The sequence below is a fragment of the Phoca vitulina genome, unplaced genomic scaffold (assembly GCF_004348235.1).
Source record: "Phoca vitulina isolate PV1807 unplaced genomic scaffold, GSC_HSeal_1.0 scaffold27, whole genome shotgun sequence".
In the NCBI taxonomy this organism is placed as follows: Eukaryota; Metazoa; Chordata; class Mammalia; order Carnivora; family Phocidae; genus Phoca; species Phoca vitulina.
In genome coordinates this window covers 14,362,347-14,386,660 of record NW_022589730.1, presented here as the reverse complement: position 1 = coordinate 14,386,660, position 24,314 = coordinate 14,362,347, and the positions used below count along the sequence as shown (strand labels likewise).

Sequence of the window (24,314 nt, the reverse complement as noted above, 5' to 3'; positions counted from 1 at the left end):
TGCTCAACCTCAACGTCCCAGAGGACCCAGGGGACCCTTGTCTGCGGCCCCAATCCACCTTCTCACAAGGGCACCCGTGCTAACCCCTGTTGATCTCAGACTCTTCCCCATGCGGACTGTGGGTCCCTAAGCCCTCTGTCTCCTGCTTACCCAGTGCTTTTCTCACCCTTGCAATTATAAGACCGAAGAATAACAGGTGTAACAGTGTCCCCCTGCTGTGGCAATTGCCCTCACTCAGCTGCCGTATACCATAAATATTCTGAAGATGGGGAATGAGGCTGTGACCCAAGGGGCTTGAGCAGCCTCTAGTACCTGCAAGAGGCTCCAAAACAGATTCTCCCCTAGAGCCTCCAGAAAGAACGCAGCCTTGCCAATGTCCTGATTTCAGCCCATGTTGGACTTCTGACTCCAGAACTGTGCGTGTTGTTTGAAGCCACTAAGTTTGTGGCTTTATGTGTTAGCAGCCAGAGTAAACTATATACCACCTTATCTGTTGCCTTCTGTCTTGCCCACATTTTTTAATGTTTCTTTTTCTTTACTTTCTTAGCCTTCCCTGTGATTATGTTTCAATCATTACATTTTTTCTCTATTAGTTTGGAAGTCCTATACTTTGTATTCTTTTTGTGGTTACTAAAGAAATCTAAATTTATCTACAGACCAGATTATCCATTATCTTTACACTCATAATAGATAATATAAAGGGGACGCCTGGGTGGCTCAGTTGGTTAAGCGTCTGCCTTCGGCTCAGGTCATGATCCCAGGGTCCTGGGATCGAGTCCTGCATCGGGCTCCTTGCTCAGCGGGGAGCCTGCTTCTCCCTCTGCCCTTCCCCCATGCTTGTGCTCTCTCTCTCTCTCTCTCTGGTAAATAAATAAATAAAGTCTTAAAATAAATAAAATAAATAAATAATATAAGGAACTTAAAACAACCATATATCATCACCTCCCTCCCAAAGTGTGTGTTACTACTAAGTGGTATTTTGATTCTATAATTCAACACCCCAAATTAAACATCAAGATTTTTTTCTTTATATGATTAATGATTGTTTAATCTACCCAAATATCTGCCATTTGCTTATTATTCCTTACTGCACCTCAGACCTTTCATATGAGATTACTTTCCTTCTAGCCAAAGTAAATCTCTTTCGACTTTCTTTAGTCAAGGATTGTTGTGGCAAACTCAGCTTTTTTGAGGGGCTGGGGGTTTATTTTGGGTCTTAAAATGTTTTGTTTTGCCTTGTTCTTTTTTTCTGTTTACTACTTTGTCAGGGTATGATTTCAGTACAGTAAATTGCATGTATTTAGAATGTACAATTTGATGAGTCCAACAGATGTAAAAGCTTGTGAAACCAGCAACACAATCAAGATACAGAACATTTCCATCACCCCAACGCTTCTTCATGCCCTTGGCACTCCATCCTTCCTGCCCCCCTTGTCTCCGGGCAATCACTTTGTTTACTGTAACTATAGATTAGTTTCCTTCTTTCTAGAATCTTATATAGGTGAAATAATTCAGTAAATAGTTATTTGGATCTGACTTCTTTCATCCAGCATAATTATTTTGAGATTGATTCACATTATTACATATATCAACAGTTCCATTTTATTATTGGGTGGTGTTCAATTGTATAAATATGCCACAATTTGTTATCACTTCCTTTGCGATGGACATTGGGTTGTACCGAGTGTTTTGACTGTTATAAATATGCTAAGGACATTCATGTACAAGTCTTTGTGCAAACACCTGTTTTCATTTCTTTGGGGTAAATACTTAAGAGCAGAATGACATATGATAGGTGTATATTTAACTATTTAAGAACCGCCAAACTGTTTTCCAAAATGTGTGTACTATTTTAGATCCCACCAGCAATTCCAATTGCCCCCTATTTTTGTTAACATTGATGTTGCATTTTTAAAAAATTTAGCCATTCTAGTATATGTGTAGCAGGATCTTATTCTGTTTTGATGTGCATTTCATTGATTTCTCACATAGGCAGTCTCTAAGATGGCCTTTAACAGTCCTTACTTCCTGGCATTCACACACTTGTGTAATTGTGTAATGGACTGAACTTAATGATTTGCTTCTAATGGCGAGAATACTACGACCCTGGTAGGTTATCACTTCAGCAACGAGGTTACCAAAAGATTGGCTTCCTTCTTGCATGGCTCTCTTTTTCTCTCTTGAAAGTGGGCCGCCATGGAAAATTCTCAGGCATAATCTTTTCATGCATTTCCTTTGTCCTTTTTTTTTTCCACTTCCCTTTCTGGAACTCAAACGAGATGTAATTAGAACGTCCTCCTCGAGCTTCCGTGCCATCTTAACTTCTTCAGTTATTTTCAATCTCTTTGTTTCCTGTGCTGTCTTCTAGATCATTCCTTGAATCTGTCTCCCAGTTCATGGTTCCCACTTCTGTTGTGAGTACTCTCCTGTAAGACATAGAGTGTTTTTCATTAGGAGGACTTTCATTTCTAAGGTTCTACTGGCTCCTTTTTATTTTTCATTTCTTACTCTTTGTGCACGCTTTTAATCCATTCTTTTATTTCTTTGAATGTTCAGCAAACTTACTTTCTGTGTCTGAAGGAGTTTTACATCTGCTTTCTGCATCTGTTATTCCTGCTAGCTTGCCTTTGCTGTGCTTTGTTTCCTTATTATTTTGAAATTTTTCATTGTCCTGATATTCCTTAGAGCTTTATCTTTGGGAATTCTTAGGGCCTGCGTTGAAAATGATTTCCTCCAGAGAGGATTTCTATCTGAAACTGGTGCCTGCGGCACCAATCGATCCTAAACTACTTTAACCTGTTCTTGCTTAAGGTTTTAGGAATCACCAGGTGTGGTAAATTTTGGTAATGAATATGCATGAAGGGAGGCTTATAATTTTGAATTATCAAGAAAGATTTGTTTTCTGCTACTCCAAGATTCAAGAGAGGTAGTTTCCTTGCAGCCCCTCCCCGTCCTTAACCTAGGTGTGGATTTATTTCCAATTCATTATTACCCTCAGGAAATAGCCTTTTGAGTCTCAGCTTTATGCAAGAGACCTATAATTAGACCCTCCATGGGCAGTCTTGGCTTTTGTCAAATGTCACTGTCCCCACAAGGCTTTGAAAGCCAAGCTCAAGTTCACTGGATTTCAATAAGAACACTCAAGGCAAAAGGTTGATTTAGTGCTCTACCTACTTCTATAGGTTAAAGCTGCTACTTAGCTTGTGGCCTCTGAGTATCTCTACCTTCTTGCTAGCTCATTGATGCATTTGGAAATAATTTTTAAATAGCTTCAGAGGCAGAGTTATCAAGTCCAGCGCGCTGCCAGAAATGGAAAGTTTCCTTTTAATTTTTGCAGGTTTCTAATGAAGTGTGAATTCATTTAACAATGTTCAACCATGCATCTAGTAAAATAATTCGGAGCACTTTGCCTTAGTCATTTCAGGCTGCTATATCAGAATACCATAGACTTGGTGGCTTAAACAACATAATTTATTTCTCAGTCCATGAGGCTGGGAAGTCCAGGATCAAAGTGTGGGCAGATCCAGTGACTGGTGAGAACCCACTTCCTGGTTTGCAGATGGCCATCTTGCTGTGTCCTCACGTGGTGGAAAGCAGAGAAAAATCATTTCTCTCAAGTCTCTTTTCATAAAGGCACTAATCACATTCATGAGGCTCTACCATCATGAGTTAATCACCTCCCAAAGGCCCCAACCCCTAACACCATCACATTGGAGATAAGGGTTTCACTATGAATTTGGGGAGAACATGAACATTCCATCCATAGCAGGCTTATTGTTTTCCAGGAAACTTTATTGTTTCATCTCAAACAGCTGCATGTGTAGCTTTAAGTCAAGATGTGAAAGGTGAAAAGGAGGTCAGTTGTGTTTTCTTGTCATCTTAAGTAAATTTTTCAACAAGATATCAGTCCTATTCCTCAACTTCATCTTCAGTCCCTCCCCACACGGAAGGGCTATTAAAATATTTTCAGGCATCCCTAACATGGATAGAATGACTTCGAATCCCTCTGTTTCATGAAAAGTGAATTTATGTAGGAAAATATAAAAGATACTAGTCTAAACATCTTTAGGCAGCTTTTTAAGAAACCTAGCCATCCAGATCATCCTCATAAGGCCCTTTTAGGCTGTGGAATCATGGAGGTTTAGAGCTGGAGGTCATTACTCCAATATCTTATTCAATAGTTAAGGAAGTTGAGGTCCCAAGACCTCAGCTGGGGCTAAGCCTGTACTTTGTACATTGCCTAGCTCATAGGAAGCAGGTGAGTTTGATTCAAGGGACCTGAACCTCAGTCCTAATCTCTTTCCTCCAAGCCCCACTGCTAATAGCACTATTCGCAAAAACCAAGACTTGCTCTTTCAAACAATCTTAGGGGTTTTGTAGTGCAAACATCCCACCCCCCAACCAGAAACATCTTTCCATAGCCTAATAAGACATGCAGAAGTATTGTTAATTTAAGATTTAACATGGATTTCAGCTTCTAATAGGTCACATCTTTGATTTGGCCACTCATAATTTTTATGTGCCATTTGTGCACTTTATAGCCCATTGGAAGCTTGTTGTATAATGTACATAGTACATTTATGCCCAATTTGTAGCATTACTATTTTAATTAATTGAAGAGGTTAATAGTTTTGTAGATTTGATTTTATGGCACATATTTTGCATATCCATTACGTATTTGATATTGCATTCTGGATCAGATATGTAACCCCTAATTGTAACATGGTTCCCATGGGAGAATATAGCTCGCTTTATGACAGTCTCTTTATGACAATTTCTAGAAATGAATTATGGTCTACATATAATCTGTAGCATCAAATTTATGAGTAATGGAACTAGGATATGTGATCTGTGTGCTTTCATTTGAGGGGCACTGTCAATGGTAGCAGAATCTTGACAATTTCCCATGGAAAACCAACGCGACTTCAACATTATGATTTTATGATAACTGTAGAGCAGAGGGGATGGAAAATAAAGCATTTAAAGAAAGATTATACATTATTAATTAATGTGACATAAAATGTTCCCATCCCACTAATAAAAAAATGCTGAATTTGTTGTTTTTATAGCAGGATATCTGTCTCCTAGAGAATAGCCAATATTGGTAATATTTTTTTTCATGGGGCGACTGGAACATTTTGCTTACTTACATGATTTACAAGGCTACTTTAGAAAAGGAACAATAACGACTCAGATGTGGATTTGTTCTAAAGTAGAGAAGTTACATTAGAGATTTAGGATGGTGGACAATGTAAAACATACATTATCATACAGAGGATATGGAGGCGATATGAAAACAAGGAGAATCTTATGGAAAAGGAGGCAATATGAAAATAAGGAGAATCATAATTTGTTTAAAGAAATTCAGTCAAATGTGCACTTTGCACTAAATACTTCCAGAGGTCTGTATTTGATTTTGCATCTTCTGTTGTATCCACAATCCTAGCAAAGACTTCTGTTACCATTTAATGTTAACAAATCACTTATCAAACATGGTGACTTATGGTAATCCATGTTTGCTTAGTCAGCTGCAAAGTCCTTAACATGCATCAGGTCCAAGAGTCAGTGGTTACGGATGAACTATGTTCCTTAGTAAGGAACTTGGCTTCAAATAGTGATAAGCTTAATCTGGTAAATTTGACTGCTGGTCATCATTGCAACATGAATGAATAAAACCCATTCTGACCACCTAATTATTCCTTAATCTGATTATCACCACTCATCACATTCCTAAAAAAGTCCTATGAGACTTTCTCATTTAAACCTAGTTGATAGCTAATTTAACACTATCAACAAGGTGGCCAAGTAGCTTTATCTGCTTCTTTGAGATCATGAGCTGTCCAGGGATGGAGGTATTCAAAAAGGAACCGGGAGATCTCTAGGGCCACTTTCAAGACTGTGCCTCCCATTCTCTGAAGGAACGTGTACATGACAATGAGAATATGGGAGATGCTCACATGGTTGGAGAGTATTGGACACAAAGAGCAATCAGAGTTGCGATTGCCACTTCAAGCAGAAGCAAATTCAACCTGAAATTGTTGATATCACCAGTGAAACATTCACCCATGTGTTATAAAATGAAAAGCAAAGGTCTAAAAGTCAGGAGTTCCAAATGCAAGTTACAGCTCTGCCACTAAATAATTGTACGTTCTTGTGGCGCCTGGGTGGCTCAGTCAGTTGGGCAGCTGACTCTTGGTTTTGGCTCGGGTTGTGGTCTCGGGGTTGTGGGATCGGGTCCCACATCAGGCTCCACACTCAGCGGGGCGTCTGCTTGGGATTCTCTTCCTCTCCCTCTGCCCCCCCCCCCCGACTCTCTCATTCTTTCTCTCAAATAAATAAATAAATAAATCTTTTAAAAAAATAATTGTATGCTCTTAAGCAAGCTTCTCAATTTGTTTTCTGGGCTGACATAGAACTCACTAATCCTTTCCAGCCTCAACCTTTTGCCTATTACTTGCCTGTTTAGACTAAACCAACTTTATTTCCATTTCTCAAGGAGACAGTTATCCACCTCAAGGCTCACCACCTCTCTCAGCTGTTCCAGGTAGAGCAGAGAATGCAGGGAAGGTATTAAGAGACATGGGACCTGGATTCAAGGACTTTATAATCTAACCCATAGTTCAGATGGTTCTCACCCACAGGGAAGGAAGAGTTAGCCTGCACAATGTTAGGTATAATAACTGCCCAGAGAGGAGAATATGGTGCAACGGTTGGCGATGACTTTGCCAAAGCACAGAAGGAATGGGGCTTGGATGACACTTGGGCTGGACACTCTTGGATGGACAGAGTTTGCTCAGGCTGAGGGCACAAGGAAGGTTATTTGAAACTGGGTGAGCAGCATGAACAGAGTCAGGAAGGTAAGAACAAGCATGGCATGTGGACGAAACAGTGATTTGCTTGAACGAGAGAAGGTGAGCATGGGACGTAAGACTCACTGGAACAGTAATAATGAACCCGATTATGAGGTCACTGAAAAGTAACTCAAGGAGTTCATATGTGACATGGGAACCAGGAGAGGTTTGGGAATCCTGGAGTAGGTGGGTGTTTTGGTCCATTTGAGCTGCTATAAAAGAATCCCACAGAATGGGGGGGGGGGGCGCTTAAACAACAGAAATTTATTTCTCACAGTTCTGGAGGCTAGAAGCCCAAGATCAAGGCATCAGTGGATTCAGTGTCTGGTGAGACCTGCTTCTTGGTTCATAGATGCCTGTCTTCTTGCTGTGTCCTCTCAGGGTGGACAAGGATGAGGGAGCTCTCTGGCATCTCTTGTATAAGGGCACTCATCTCATTCATGAGGGGTCCACCCTCATGACCTAACCACCTCCCAAAGGCTCCACCTCTTAATAGCATCACCCTGGGATTTAGGTTTCAACTTATGAATTTGGGGGGACCACCAGCATTCAGTCTATAGCAGAGTGGTGAAGTTCTGTTCAGGGAAGGTTAGACAGATGTGCCTTTGTAAACTGAGTTACTTATAGGCAGAGAGGGGGAAAATAAGATAAAATAGGATCAGAAGCAGAAGAGATGAGTGGGGAGAGGAGAAGGGAGAAGAGGCCTCTTTGCAAATACCTAGGTGGTTCAGGAAGTGAGGCTAGAGTGCAGGAGAGTTGTCAGACTGACATCTGGATATTGGAGACACCTCATGAAAAAAAAGTGACTTTCTGTATATCCCCAAATTAATTGAAAGGGACTAGAAGACATATTTGTACACCCGTGTTCACAACAGCATTATTCACAATAGCCAAAAGTTGGAAGCAACTGTCCAAAGAGGGATGAATGGATAAAGAAGGGTCCATAGAGGGGTGAATGGATAAAGAAAATGTGGCATACACATACAATAGAACATTATTCAGCCTTAAAAAGGAAGGAAATTCTGACACACACCACAACATGGATGGACCTAGAGAACACTATTCTAAGTGAAATAAGCCAGTCCCAGAAGGATAAGTAGTGTATGATTTATTTGGGGTACCTGCAGTAGTCTAATTCATAGAGACAGAAAGTACAATGGTGGTTTCCTGGGGCTGGGGAAAACAGGGTAACAGGGTGGGGGAGTTATTGTTTAATGGGTACAGTTTCAATCTTGCAAGATGAGGAAAGTTCTGGAAATGGGTGGTGGGAATGGTTGTACAACAATGTGTACTTACTGCCACTGAGCTGTATACTTAAAAATGGTTAAGATGGTAACTTTTATGTTAAGTGTATTTTACCACAATTTTTTAAAAAAGAAAGAAGTGATCTTCCTTAGTCCAAGGCTCTGAATGCCATCATCCCCAGCTGTCTCAGGGGCTTTATTCCGTTTACCATCCTGTCTCTTTCTCTCTCTCGCCTGGACCTTCAAGTCCTCCCTTTCTCTCTCTCTGTCAACTCTTTCTAGCCAATAGTCTTCAAATAATTTTCTATGCTTTGTAGAATCTATTTTTTCACTCTTCAGCCACTACCTTCAGACAATTGATCAACAACCCCCTTCTCCTAAAATTCAACTCATGCTTTTTAGTTCTTACCTGGTTGAACCACCAAGCCGGAGTTTATCCTGTTGACCTCCTCCTCCTTCAAATTGTTTCTGCCCCTCTTCTGTCCCACCGAACTCTCGAGTTATCTTCTACCTTTGGAGTCCCTCCCTGACTCCCATTCAGGCTTCTTTGTGGTTGCTCTTCCAGTGTGCATAGTGCTGGGGGCCTCCAGTTCCATCTTGGATTCTCTTTTATCTCTTTTATCCTCACACTTTTTCAGTGGTCATATCCACTCTTTGGCCTCAGGTACCATCAAATGTTGATGATGCCTAAGTCAACATCTACAGTAGAGATCTGACTCCAGTACTTTCCACCCATAGTCACTGGCCTTCTGGACATCATCACTTGGATGTCTCACATACATTTCAAACTCAACATGTCCAAACTTGAACTCATTTTGGCCCCTCCCCACGATGCACATACCAACTTCTCCTCTAATATGCCATTTGCTGAAATGGCAGAATTACCAATAACTACCCAAACCAGAAAGTTCCCATCATCCTCTACTTCTCCTCCTCTCTCATGCCATTTCCCATCAGTTATAATCCTGTCGATTATACTGATTCTGGGAAATTGGAAAATCCCCAGGTAGGCCAGTGCTCTGAGAAGAGACTTATAGCGCTCTGCCCATCTGAGGGGGCCATCAGAAAGCTTATTAGTGTCAAAAAGAATATTTTAATGTAGTTTGATCTGTGTGTTAGGAAAAAGGATTTGAATATTCAAATGAGTTGACTTTCATTAGTAGTAAATGTTTCGGGATGATGTAGTATCCCTGGTGTTGAGTATACTCTTTAAAGTCTGCTTTTGAGGCATTTGAACTGCATTTGTTATAGAAGTATTTAATATCAGCAAATGCGATAAGTTACTTCTAGAAGAACCAGGAACAGCATCTGTTGTTAGATGATAAGGCATCAGTTTTAATGCCTCAAAGCCCTGTTAAGTAGGGAGAAGGCAGTCAGCTGGAATTTGCCTGGGAGGGTTGGTTGAGGGAGTCCCTATCTCCTCCTCCAAAGCCTGTTGGAGGCTGATCTAGATTTCCAGAGCCCCTTAGGCTCAAACTTTGGCTCACTCACTTCAAGTGGGAAGCTAATCATCCTACCTGCCAGGACCCTCCTTCCCACACAACTTGGTGGGAAGAGGGCATCTGCAGGGTGATGGCAATTAGCACTCATGAAAGAGAAACAACAACTGTTGGCTACCGTATTGTCTTTGCTGTGCTTGAAACCTCATAAAGGGTGTTGTAGATTGACTGTGTTTCCCCTCAAAATATGTTCAAGTCCTAGTCCCTGGTACCTGTGAATGTGACCTTATCTAGAAATGGTCTTTGCAGATGTCATCAATTTAAGATGAGGCCATTGGATTAGGTCCTACTCCAATGACTGGTTTCCTTACAAGAAGAGAGTAATTGGGACACACAGACACACAGGGAAGAACACCATGTAAAGACAGGCAGCAACTGGAGCGATGTGTCTGTAAGTCAAGGAATGCCAAGGATTGCTGTCAGCTACTGGAAGCTAGGAGGGACACATGGCCCAGATTCTTCCCTAAAACCTCAGAGGGGGTCTTGGTTTTGGACTTCGAGCCTCCAGTACTCTGAGAGAATAGATTTCTGTTCTTCTAAGCCACTCAGTGTGTGGTTCTTTGCCTAGGAAAAGAAAACAATGGGGAATCCTGGATGGGACAGAAACAGGAGCCAAAAGGGAGGCCCCCAAAATGTCCACCCCAGGTTTAAATGGCAGCCAATCAATACATTGTATCTTAAAGAGCTCTCAGGTCGGCCCTCCTCTCTGAACTAGGCCCCAGGGCCCTCTTGCCTGGATTCCACAATGGTCTCCTAACTGGTCTCTCGACTCCAGTCTTACACCAGGGATAGGGGAAACCTAACACTAGTCATAGTCACGTGGATCGAGAACTATGGTCTTAATAATGTCGGAAGCAGCCAGCCTGCTGTGTGAACGTGCCGGCAGAATCCCAATGAGGATCCTCATCCTCCTTTCCCTAAATCTTGACGAGAGTCCTGTGATGAGTAATACTATAAACCTCACTGGGGGCATGGGGACATTGAGTCATTTGCCCGAGGTCACACAGCTAGAATTTGAACTCGGGCCCGGCTAACTCACCACCCTTCCCCGTGTTACTCTATCGCCTGGGGAAGGGGGTGGCAAACCACACTTCAGGGCTGGAGGAGCAAGCAGAGCCCCTTAAAGAGATGGAGTGCCCATCTTGAGACAGTCCTTTGAAACTGGGGTGAGGTAGCATCACGATTTCTCAGCGGAGACACTGAACTCTGCAATTTGCCTCAAGTGCCAATGTGAGTCAGGATTGGCCCGGAAACCGCACTTTCTACACTCTCTCTCCCCCCACCAACTGCTGCTTGTTCTTTCCTGGGTCCTCCTCCAGTCTGGGCTGGGAGTGGAGCCCAAAGGACCCCCGGGCCCCACCAGAGGCTGACAAGCCGGAACTCCTGGGGTGATCAAGGTGAACGCTTGCTTGCTCAGAGCTCGCGCCTTATCAGTAACTTTCCCAAGAGTACAGTGAGAGTTAATGTTTATAAAGTGCTCTGAAAGCCTCTGATAAAAGATGTTAAATGGCATTAATAGAACACATTCTGCAGGCCCCATGTCTCACTTGGGCTTGATTGATATGCATCCCTCTTGCGCAGTAGGTGGACGCTTTACTTCAGATGAATTGAGCTCATTAATTAGGATCCTGTGTGCAGTTTATTGTGAAGGATGCTCGGTTATTACCATAATTAGGACCCTGAGCCAACCCCGGACTATCTCACTGTAAACATATGGGGGGAGAGGGACTGTCTCCTTGAACCCTTTGTGCGCTTAGTTGCTAAATTCAAGCCCATTATCTTGCACAGACAGGTACCTGAGACTCCAATAAAATAAAGTGTCACTGATTTCAACAGGGCTCTTTCTTAGATGACTCTCCGGTAAGCACGTGATTAATGCATTGCTTAATAGTACTTTCCTATTTCCAGACATGAGCTCAACGCTGGTCCTATAACACCTCTATTCATCATTTCCACTCAGCATCTAATAGACATTTTGAAGCAAAATCAAGCTTCTTTACCCATTTGCCACCAAGGGGCTACTTCAATTAGCCAGAAAAGCGGCAGTACCCTTAAGGCAAATGTTCACAAACCTGGTTGCACATTAGAGGCCTCTGGGGAGCTTTAAGCAAATCTGGATGCCCAGACCCCAGCCTTAGAAATTCTGATTCTGATTCATGTGGTCTGGGGATTAGGCATTAGTGTGCGGGTGTGGGCATCTTTCTTTTTCTTCTCTTTCTTTTAATTAATAAACTTTATCTTTTTAGAGCAGTTTCAGGCTTACAGAAAAACTGATGCTGGTCCAGCTGGGAACCCAGAGTCCCCATATGCCCATTCACAAATACCATATAGAAAATATATGTATATATATTTAATGACCTGAGTGATTCAAATGTGCAGGCCGAGCTAAGAATTCAGTTTCAGTGCAATCATTATCTACACAACTAGAATTCAACAGCTTTGGGTAAAAATAATTTCTGATTGAACCACAGCCCAAACTGTTCCAGGTTTTCTCAACACTTGTCCCTAATGTAGCAGGCCAAGCTTGAGAGTGGATTGGCATTCATTCAAAGGAAGATGACTCTGTTCACCATCGTGGTTTATGCCTTATGCATAATGAATGGCCTTATTGATTATTAGAGGCCTTGGAGGGTTCTCTTCCTTGTTAGATTAAAAAGAATATAAATAGAAATAATACAAGTTGGGGCAATCTAGAACTCTTTGAAATGGTTGATGAGTTGCAGTACTTAAGGAAAATTAACATAAAGTGTCACTGATTTCAACAGGGCTCTTTCTTAGATGACTCTCCGGTAAGCACGTGATTAATGCATTGCTTAATAGTACTTTCCTATTTCCAGACATGAGCTCAACGCTGGTCCTATAACACCTCTGTTCATCATTTCCACTCAGCATCTAATAGACATTTTGAAGCAAAATCAAACTCCTACTTCTAAAAAGGTGTTATTTGAGTATTTTTGATATTAGTAGTCTTGCTGTAAAGATAACTAAGTAGAACAAAGGAAGTTATCTATTTGATAGAGAATAGAAAATATGGGGGGGAAATGTGTTTTTTCATAGTACCTGAAAGAGAGCTACACATGGAAGCAAGTGTTTTGGGTCCATAACCATTATTCATTAAACAAATATTTATCAAGCATTTACTATGTTTCAGGTTCTAGGTGCTGTGGAAAAACAATAAACCAAGTAGGGCAATAATGCTGCTCTTATAGTATTTATATTCTGGTGGCATATTAGAATATGTACTCTCCCACTTAGCCAAATGCTGTTGGAATTGTCTAACAACAGTTGGATACCTCTGGAAACGTGAAATATTATGTAAATTGTAAGCATTATTGACATCACCATGGCTTTTCAACAGACTGGCAACAAGATAAAATGAAACTCTAAAATTCACTATGAAATACACTTAATTACTGAATTTTGACTTGAGAGAAAGTTAATGCACTTTGATACCAGTGTGTTATAACAATTGGATTGTTGAAGTATAAATCATAAATCATATGTAAAATACAGAGAAGAAATGAATTCAGGGTGTCTGGGTGGCTTGGCCGGTTGATTTCTGCTCAGGTCATGATCTCAGGGTCGTGGGATCGAGCCCTGCATCGGGCTCCATGCTCAGCACAGAGCTTCTGCTTCTCCCTCTCCCTCTGTTCCCCTCCCTGCTTGCGCATGCTCTCTCTCTCAATCTTTCATAAATAAATAAAATCTTTTTAAAAAAAGAAAAGAAAAGAACTGAAGTTCTTTCATAAGGTTAACAACTTATGGGTATGTTGGGTCTATTTCAGTTGATAGACATGTTTTAGAATTTTTTTAGGAGGAAATGGTATCTTTAACGAAGGGCACTGGTTCTATCAATTAGCTTATGGTGTATAACCAGCTTCTCTGAAACGAAGTATCTTAAAACAACACAATTTAGCTTTTGTTTAGCTCATGATTCTGTGAGTCACCTGGGAGTTTTTTCTGGACTGGCTTAGCTGAGCTCTGTTGGGGCCTCTCAGGTGCTACGGCCAACTGATGAGATGGCCTTGCTCACGGACGGCTGGTCTAGCGCCCCCTAGCTGGGATGGCTCATCTCTTCTCCACGTGGCCTCTCATCCTCCAGTTTCCTGGTCTCCTTCACATGGTGAGAGCAAGGCCCAATGCTCAACTAGTTTTAAGTCTGTGATTGTGTCACATTTGCTATTGTCCCCTTGACAAAAGCGACTCACACGGCCAAGCCTAGAGTCAGTCTCAAGGGCAGAGATGGAAATTATAATGACATTTGTGCAAATGATTCATTCCACTATCCCATTGCTAGGTATGGGTTTTTAGGTGAGACTCCTAGAAATTGCTATTTTCTGAGAAGTTCCCCCTTTGATCGTGGGCCCCGTGTATACTCAGCTCTAACTGTTCACAGTGAATACAGCCCAGGGAAGACAGCACCTTGCTGCATCACTCCACACAGTCTGGGATCTGGAGATGCACACTTCATCCCCTGGACCGTACTAGGTTCCACCTCTGGGAACCATGCTTTCCTATCCTAAAACAGCTTCATAAATTTCATATACACCCCTAATTTCCGCACAGACCACACCCCTGCATCTCTAAGAGAAGAGAAAGATGTTTGTGATAGTGCTATGAATATCTCTCTCCCAGGACTCAAACTCAAACGATCTGCCTCTTCCTTAAGCCAAACATATCAGGGAATCATTGTTAGAACCACGTGTAGGGGATAGGAGACCTGGAATTCACGGGGACCGGGTCAAGAAAGAGGCTCAGGAAAGAGAGAATATACCTCTTGGGGGGACTCAGATTGGACTCCCCCTCAGAGATGAGAAGAAGTGCAACAAAGAGAGGAAAACCGGAAGAGTGTCTTCCAGCATCTGTACGTCCTTATTTAGAGTCTGATAAAATTCATTAAAAATTTTGTTTCAACAAGATCAGCCAGGAGTTCAATACTCTATTGCATATTTGAAAGTTGCGAAGAGAGCTCTTAAAAGTTCTCATCGCAAGAAAGAAAAATTTGTAACTATGTGTTGTAACAAATGTGTGGATGTTCACTAAACTTAATGTGGTAATCAATTTATAGTATATACATGTATCAAGTCACTATGTCATATACTATGTTGTACATTATGTTGTACACCTAAAACTAATACAATGTGTCCATTATATCTCAGAAAAAAAAAGATTAGCCTTGTGTTGATGATTGTTTAAGCAGATGATAGTTACATAGAGGTTTATTGTACTATCCCCTCTACTTTCGTACGTGTTGTAAATTTCCCATTAAAAAATTATTTTGTTTGTTTGAAAAAAAAACTTTGTTTCAAGTTTGAATATAATTGCCATGAGTAACTCCCCGTCCTGGTACGGGAGGTAGTATCGTCCAGTGGTTAGGCACGGAGGCTTCCACCACGGACTACCTGTGTGACCTTGAACGAGTTAGCCTAGGTAAGCCTCACTTCCTCCCTCTGTCGTGGCCAGGGTTGTCCAGAGAAACAGAACCAATAGATAGAGATTGAGATGGAGATCGATTTTAAGGAACTGGCTCACAGAATTGCAGGGTCTAGAAAGTCTGAAATTATAGGACAAGCTGGGGGGCGAGAAATTCTGATAGTCGATGTCGCAGTGTGGACTTAGAGCGCCAGAGAGCAGCGGGCTGGAAACTCAGGCAGGGTTTCTATGTTGCGTTCCTGAGGATAATTCCTACTTCAGGGCGGGGGCTCAGACTTTGCTTTAGATGCCTTCAAATGATTGGATGAGGCCCACCCAAATTATGGAGCATAATCTGCTTTCCTCAAAGTGTACTGATTTAAGTGTTACTCATCTCTAAAAAATACCTTCACAGCAATATCTAGATGAGTGTTTGACCGAACAATGGGCGCCACAGCCTGGGCCAGGTTGACACATAAAATTAACTATCACACTGTCCATTAAAGGGAAACAAATAGTATATATGTCATAGAATTGTAACACAATGAAGCATACCGAGCAGGGAGAATGGCTCCCAGCGTTCATCTTGGCTGTCATTTTTCTTCCCATACCCTACAGAAGTAGTAACAGCTGGTCACCCACATACATTGGGGCTATCTAGTTTGGGGAAGGGGTGAGCAGAAGGTTTGGTGGATTTATGGCAGGTAAGTGGTTTTATCCCTTAAAGAACAAGAGTGCGGCATCTGGGGTTAGTTTTAAATTGATGTTTGTTTTCAAAAGAAAAGGAATTTAAAAAGAGCTCTGATCCTTTAAGACTGAACTATTGCTTTAGAGACCCATCACCTAGCAACAGGAAGATAATACCTTCTCTCCTCCAACAGGTAAACCTCTGGCTTATCTAATTGAAATTTCAGGCTTCCTGCCACACTCCTGAAAAACTATCACTTTAAAGGGATCAAACTGTACGCCAAACAGAGTCAAATTTGAATGTGCGAGTTTCCAAATGGCAGGCTAATGAGATTTTCCTTGGGAGAAGAGATGTGAAGCTCTACAGCTCATAATTTAAGTAGCTTTGTTCCACTGGCATTCATTGAATTTCACAAAAAGACTGCAGTAAAATTCCTTTTTTGACTCCTGTCTGGGGATCAAAGATAAGTGTTAGAAGCAGAAACAAAGGGTAAATTGTAAGAAAATAAAGAATTATCTAGACTTTTCACCAGCTTGAGTTATCTTTTATTCTTCCCTCCCTGTTCCCTGACCCCCCCTTCCCATGTTCGTTACAAATGCTCTCCATTCTACTGAAATGACTGCTCATTCCATGCTTTTCCACTCCACTGACATTGCCCTGGACAGTACCCCTGATTGATCTCCCTGACCAAACTGTCTAATCTATTCTTGACACCATTGACCAGTTTATTTCTTTTAAGACACAGCCTTTCTACATTCTATTCTCTGCTCAAAAGTTTCAATAGCTACTCTTGCTTTCTTTTCAACAAAATTCAAACTCCTTTGCTTGGCATTTAAGACTTTCTGTGATATAACCTCAAATTTTCTTTCCAAGATTATTTCCATATTTCTATGCACCAGTTCTAGCCAAACACAAATTTCTGGTCCTGAGCCTTTTTAACTCCACATCACTATTTATACTAGCACCGCCTCAAATGCCCTCTCCTTGAATCCCAGTAATTCACCTAGGCCCAGGCATGCCAATTCTTCCAAGAAGCCTTCCTTGATTTCCCTCTTCCCAAGTAGTAATAGATTCTCACCTTTCAGTGCACCTCTCTTGTGATATTTATCACATTTAGAGAAGTCAGTAGGGTGTAGTAGTTAGGTGCACAACTTTGGAGGCAGAGAACTGTGTTTGAGGCCCAGCTCTGCTACTTCTTATCTGTGTTACCTTGGACAAATTGCTTACCTTCTGGGAATCACAGCTTACGTTTGTCTTTTTGAAAAATGAGATAGCCAGTGGTTGTGAAAGTTAAATAAGTTAAATCATGGAACGTGCCTGGCATGTAGCTGACAGTCAGTAAATATTAACTCTTATTTTCTAAAAATCACATTTAACCTTTTTTATAGTCTATATAGTCCCCATCTCATTCCTCCATTGTGAAATCCTCTGGGGGTAGAATCTAGATGATAAACCCACCTGGTTCCTCTCCCCACCATGCTTGCCATGTATTAATATTCGAAAAAAATTGCTCATGGTGGCCTTCCCTGGGTAACCTATCTAAAATGCCCTGCCACCCCACCCCAGTCACATGATATATCTCTTCCCTGGGCCTTATTTTGACATGACACTAATTCTCATCTGAGTTACAGTATATGCGTATTGTTTTTGTCATACATATATTTCATTGTCTATCTCCCCCACAAAAATACAGTTTCAAAAAGACAAGGACTTTTGTGTGTTTTGATTATTGCTGAATCCCAGCACCTGGGTCAGTGTGCATAGCGGACATTTAACAAATATTTGCTGAACACATGAATGAATGAGGATCTCCTTTCTCTCTCTCTCTCTCTCTCTCTCTTTTTTTCCCTGAGTTGTATCTCTAAATAAAGTGATGATGTTTATTGCCAATTCCCCAAAGCTAGGTTTACAGAGAACAATTGGAATATTAACCAGATGATTTTGGTATATACGTCAGGTGAAGAAACTCCAAATGTGATTGGAAATGTACGGCAGTGATGTCTAGTGCTTACCCATTTCTTCTCTGCCTCTCCTTTGGGGCATGTGAGGAGATCACATCTCTCTGCTCCCCTTCCAGTCAGGCAGGACCATGTTCTGGAGCAGAAGTGACGCACGTCACTCCAGGCCAAAGCCTTTAATTATCCCTGTGAGACCTTCTTCATCTGCCCCGTCACCTGAGGAGGTCACATGTTCTAGGAGGTTCAGCTCTGGGATGGTGAGCCCTCTGTTCATCCTGAATCCTTGTCTTAGACTGAATCACCTAGACCCACAAACAGCTTTGTAAGAGTGAGAAATAAGCTGGGTGGGACTCAGCCATGAGACAAAGGGATTGTTTCTTACTATGCATAACCTAGCTACTCTGACTTGTATTAGGGTGAATGGTATGAAGAGCCAGAAGGAGAGTCTTGGTATTTACCAACAAATCTATCAATGCAAAATAGTCGTTCACCTGAAATATTAAGTAACTCACAACATAGTTTATTTCAGTGATCATGGAAATGTCTTCTTATCTTCCTTGATTATCCCTCATTCTTTGTAGATAAGGGGAATGTACCAACCTTTACTGGTCTTCAGTGGAGTCCTTGCTTTGCATGCTACTATATTTACCAAACCCTGTGCATCCAGAATGATATGGTCATGATTCTAACACGCACATGTTTCAGCTCACGCTGTACTATGCAAAGAAAGGACTGCCCAAATTTGACTTTACTAGAAAGTACTGAACTATAAAGGGACAACACTTTGAAACTCAATTTCCTGACAGTTTCCTTTGGTTTTCTTTTTTTCTTTGAAGATCCAGAATGTTTTTCCTATAAATTACTGTGACTTCTCATTAACAATGAACTTCACACACTCTATCTTAACATTACTGATTGTCATGGTCTTCTCTCTTCATACCCAAACCACTGTTTCTCCTATCACATAAGTAATACTGGTTACTGAGTTATGATAATTAATTCATCATCGATTCACTCAAGATATAGCAGAATGAACTTAAAAACAAATAGCTGTCATCTTTTATAAAAATACCTTTACTCTCTGAGGGATAGCCTCCTTGTACAAAAATAATAAGACCAACCCAGGAGCCATGAATTCTTCCCCAGGACTAAGGGATGAATTTGCATGGGTCCATCACTCTTTCTGCCCTTTGAGCAAGAACAGCTATTGGCCAGAGGATGAGATATGGCCCATGTACCCAGGATGGGACAAGTGGATTGACTTTCCAAGGGATGAAGTCCATGTCGTTGGCTGCATTAGCACAGTTCTCTAAATAGCTGAACTCATGAGTCATCTGAGTTCTTAAAGAGGTTCCCAAACCTATTGATTCATTATTGACACCAACCCAACCCATGCTGGTGCTAGGAAAATCAGATGTTTTGAGGTGTAGTCTATGAACTGGAGGGTCTTACAATCTAGTTTGGGTCATGAGTGACTGAGTCTTCTAAAGTAGAAATAGAGAGTAGTGCAAAATAATTACATTTGCTGTTTCAGAAAGTCTAGAACTTTCTGTCATGTCCATATTACATTATAAAAGATAATCTGTGATGAGGGCCAAGAATAGTGTCGGCACAGTAAGAGCTATAGGAATGAAGAGCTGCCAAGGGAGGGGATTGGAGGTCTAGGCAGTTTTATTGAGGAGATGAGATAAAGGGCAGGTAAGACTTGCATCTGAGATAGGAACTCAAATGCCCAGGGGGCCGAGCTGAAAACAGGAGTGAATGAGAGCAGTTTGGGCTGGAAGTGTCAGGGTTAGACTGGACATCCACCACCCCTCTGCTGCGCACGAGCCTGGGGCCCCGTTACCGGGCCTTTCAGATGTTTCCAGAAAACTTAGAAATCCATATTTGTAAGAAATGGCCAGATCTTAAAATATTGGCAACTCAGATAAACACGATCGCAGGTCAAATAAAACAGTTTCTGGCAGGATTGGACTACTGCCTTGCAACTCTTGCCCCAGGACACCCAAGCGGGAGGCTCGAGAAGGATTTTCTTCTGCTCTCGGCTGACCCCTCGCATTTCCAATGACTCTACTTCTCCTGTATGCAGAATAGAGTGAGCTCTGATTAAATAGATATGAGATATAGCGCATTGACTTTGCATAATTCCTTAATTTCGAGGAGGAAATTTATATCCCCCCCCCCCCGACATACACAATTTTGCTCTGTCAACAGTAATTGTCCTGAGCCACTGCCCCACTGGGGAGAGCTGCTGAAGAGGGGTTGGCCGTGATTCATTAAATTCTATTTGCTGAGAGCAAATGGCAGAGCCCTCAATCACGCTTCGCGCCTCTTCGGCGGCCTCCAGAGGAAGCCGCTGTCCGGGATTATAAAACTGCTATTTTTCTTTTTTTTTTTTTTCTTTTTTTATTGTGGTAATATATACACGCTCCTTACCATTTTTACCATTTTTAAGTGCACAGCTCAGGGGCATTAAGTACATTTACAATGTTGTGCAACCGCCGACGCCATCCATTTCCAGAACTTTTTCATCATTCCAAACAGAAACTGTTTATTCATTAAACAATCACTCCCCATTCCTCCCTCCCCACCAGCCCCTGGTAACCTCTATTCCACTTTCTGTCCCTGTGCGTTTGCCTACTCTACGTACTTCATCTGAGGGAAATCACGCAAGCATTGTCCTTCTGGGTCTGGCCTATTTCATGACGCATGATGTTTTCAAGGTCCATCCGTGCTGTGGCAAAGATCCCGTTTACTTTTTATGTTGTTCATTTCCCCCATATTCCCTCACCACTTTCCTTATTTTGGTGGTAAATATATACAAAAAGGATAATACTTTGAGCATAAAAACCACCTAAGAATGCATCATTCAGAGCTTTAATTCTCTTAAAAAGAAAGGATCCTGATTTGTCCAAATCTCTGGCTTTCAGACTGTCTGGATTTGAATCCTGACCCCGCCATTAACTATTACATGGTTCTAGGAATATTATTTAACCTTTCTGTGCCCTGGAATTCTCACATAAAAAAACCAGGAAAATAATAATTCATATATACACTAATATCCAACGTTATAAAAACAGAAGGAGCATTCATACAGAGGAGTCTTAGTAATTCAGTTTTTTTTTTTTTAATTTTTTTTTTTTTTTAAGATTTTATTTATTTGCGAGAAAGAGAATGAGAGACAGAGAGCATGAGAGGGAGGAGGGTCAGAGGGAGAAGCAGACTCCCTGCTGAGCAGGGAGCCCGATGTGGGACTCGATCCAGGGACTCCAGGATCATGACCTGAGCCAAAGGCAGTCGCTTAACCAACTGAGCCACCCAGGCACCCAGTAATTCAGTTTTTTGGAAACATAACCAGGGACTGATTTTATATCTCTATGTGTATTCTAAAAATTTATTTAAATAAGTCTTTGTTAGTAAATGTGGCCTGTTGGCTAACCAGGTACTGCTCTGAGATCCAGGACTATTAGCCATAGGAGAAGAAGCTGCCACAGGGCCTTTGCACAGCTCCCTGTCCAGTGGTCCCATCCCCAGCCATCATGCTAAAGTTTGGGAGCAGAGGACACCCCACACAACAGGATCACAGTGACCACTCTCAGTGGGGAAGCTGACCAAAATATTTGTAAGTTCTTTGAATGAAGGAAAAGAGAGAAGAAGGAACAGGGCAGGGGTGGGTGGAGAGGAGGGGTCTAATCCATTGAACAAGGCCATTCAGTGTAGGGGCAGAAATCCTGACATACCTTTTATCAGCCCCAACAGCATCCACTTTTTCAATAGCCAAGCACTGTTTGAGAAGTATCAGTGAGAGAAAAGATACAAGAGAGAATATTCTCTACGGATTATTTACACAAAGAAACTAAGTAGGATGCCTCCCTACAGGTAGATCACAATCAGCTAGGGGAGAGAGGTAGGTAAGCCAATGAGTTCTATGAGAGTGCCAAGCAGAAAGGTAATAAGATACCGACTACCACAGAGGAGGGACTGACGAACTATGTCTCGGAGGGTCAGAGAAGCTTCCTGGCGCATACGACATCAAGGCTCGGAAACTGAGTCGTTTCCCGGTCAGACCGGAAAGGTAGGGAGAGACAGTGGATGGACAATTGCATTCAGGGAACATTTAAAATCCTTTAACACTGTTGGAGCTTAAAAATAAGCTGGAGAGGTAGGTAGGGGGAGGAAGCAGGAGCCCTGTGTGTGACGCTAAGGGACGGGGACCCTGGTCTTATTGATGAGGTGGAGCCAGGAAAGGGTTTAATCAGGAGGAGGGCATCTCAGAGATCTGTGGTTTCTGAAAGAACACACTAGCATTGGTGAAGAAGACAAAAAGTGGGTAGTAGAGATAAAGCAGAAGGCAGGGACATCAGCCAACAGTTGATTGGAGTTTCCTGATGAGCATCGAAACCAGGGCAGTGGCCATAAGAATGTAGAAGAAAAATAAACAAGCTCGATGCTTCTTTTATTGTTTTTTAGTCTTTTTTTTTCCCAAGAGATTTAATTTTTTTAAGTTATCTCTACATCCAACATGAGGTTTGAACTGATGACGCTGAGATCAAGAGTCACATGCCCCACCAACTGAGCCAGCCAGGTGCCCTTAATTTTTTAGTCTTTATAGCCATTCATTTGACAGGTATTTAATGAGCATTCACTGTTAACCGAAGCATTTCATTAATACATGCTATATTTTTAAGTTTTTTGAAGCATTTTCACAAGCGTCGTTACCGTGTTTGAGCCCCAGAGCAACTGTGCAAGGTAGTAAGTTCCATCATCCCCATTTTACAGATGCAGAAACTGAGGTCCAGAGAGGTGAACTGATTTTTCGCAAGGTTACACAGAGAACTAGCTGCAAAGCCTGAGCTGGGACCCAAACTTTACCCGGAACCAGGTGTCCTCTCTGCCCCCACCCCATGACATCAACAGCTCAAAACTATTTCCCTGTTTACGCATCCCCAGAAAATGAAAGGCTGCTTGGCAATAGGTTATTGGTCGAGGGCATGGAAAATTTCAAAGAAAGCCAAAACTTTTAGTGAACTATAGAATTCGTGGAGTTACTGATCTAGATACGAGTGGCCCAGCAAATGAGAAGGAATGCAGGGCTGTTTTTGGTTTGTTTTTTAAACAAGCGGGGAGTCCACTTATCCATACACACAGCTCTGGCTCAGTTAATAACCAGGGTTTCTGGGTGCCTGATAGGATGCCTGGGCCTCCTTCCTGCTGTTGGGGTAAAATCCATAAAATCTCTGCGTTAGATGGAAAGGCGGGTGGGGCCGTGAAGCTCTGTCTTGGTCACGAAGGAAAAGCAAAAAGCACTGGGTGAGGCTTTAATTTGCTTTCAGGCTTCTCTACCATCTGCGGATGCTGGGAGGTGAGCCTTGTGTGGCCCGTCAGCGCACACGGATTCTGGGTGGTGTCTCCGCTCGCCTGCGTCCCCAACAGGAGTGCCTTCAGAAAGCCAAAGTCACCACTTCGACCTCTTGCTAAGTTGGTCATGTATTTGTGGCTCCCAGACCTGTTTGTTGAAAAACATTTTCCATTCAGAGTTCAATCTGGCTGATTCCGCCACCGTCTTTATATGCTTGGGTCTGTGTTTTATCGCCGTAAAAAGAGATTAGTCCTGCTGTAATAATTTTTTTCCATTTAGAGGGCACTTTGGGCTGAGAGGCCCATTCGAAGCCACAATGTTTTGATGCTGCTTCTTTAAAATCAGCCACTTTCTCACATCAAACTCTGTAAAAATGACAGATGGGCTCTGGGCACAACCCCCACAGTCACCACAATCTGTAGAGAGAACAGCCTTAAGGGAGGCCATGTTGGCAATCTTTTCCTGAACCCCCGTGAGAGAGGTTGCCCACACCTCAAGTTTAGACCCAAATTAGAGTCAACCCAATTCGTGGGGAAAGATTGGCTGGAGAAAAAGCAGAAATCACCTTAGAAATCACCAAGAAAAGTGAGTGTCAAGTTTCTTTCTTCCAGTAGGACTCCTTTTACCAGACAGAAATCAATGACGGACTGGTCGACTCTGCCACAATCGTCCCCTTGCCTTCCCCTGGCGGCCCTATGGCTCCCAGGGAACGTTCTCTGAAAACTTCTATGCAGGCCAACTTTCTCATTTTTTGGATAAGAATACAGAGGTCTAGAGAGATGAGGTGACCTGCTCAAAGGCTGACAGCAAGCGGCTGGGACAATGTGGTGTCTGACGGGTCTCCTTAGCTGAGGAGGGAATCAAGGGAGCAACCCAAACAGCATTCTGGATCCTCTTTGATCATGTCACTGTTCGTGCTTTTCTCCTGAGTGGGAAACTTAGGAGGTCTTCAATTTTGGTTCTTCTTCAGTGTGCTCCTTCCTGACCTCCCCTTGGGGGGACCAGCATCTTTCTTTTTTTTTTGCCTTGAACCTGGGTTGAAACTCCATGACCTTTTGAGGACATGCAGAATCATCCACCCAGAACCTTCCCCTTTGTGAATAGACCTCCAGGGGACAGAGCCCAGGCCTTTGCCTAATGGCTGGGCGGCACCTCCCCCACCTCTGGGTCCCCCCCCCCCACTGCCCCGCAAGGGGCCCCTCTCTGCCCACCTTCACCCAGGAACCTCTTTCTTCTTGTTGTATTTGTGAAAGAAAGAAAGAAAGAAAGAAAGAAAGAAAGAAAGAAAGAAAGAAAGAAAGAA

At 42.2% G+C, this 24,314-nt stretch overlaps 1 long non-coding RNA gene across 1 annotated transcript in view; it reads right to left on the bottom strand.

Moving 5' to 3' along the window:
* Window positions 1–1,534: 1,534 nt before the first annotated feature.
* LOC116643775 overlaps window positions 1,535–24,314 on the bottom strand; it is a 100,827-nt gene continuing 78,047 nt past the window's right edge. The window contains exon 3 of the long non-coding RNA XR_004301616.1: window positions 1,535–2,426. This is a non-coding gene — a long non-coding RNA (uncharacterized LOC116643775). The remainder of the gene's footprint in view (window positions 2,427–24,314) is intronic.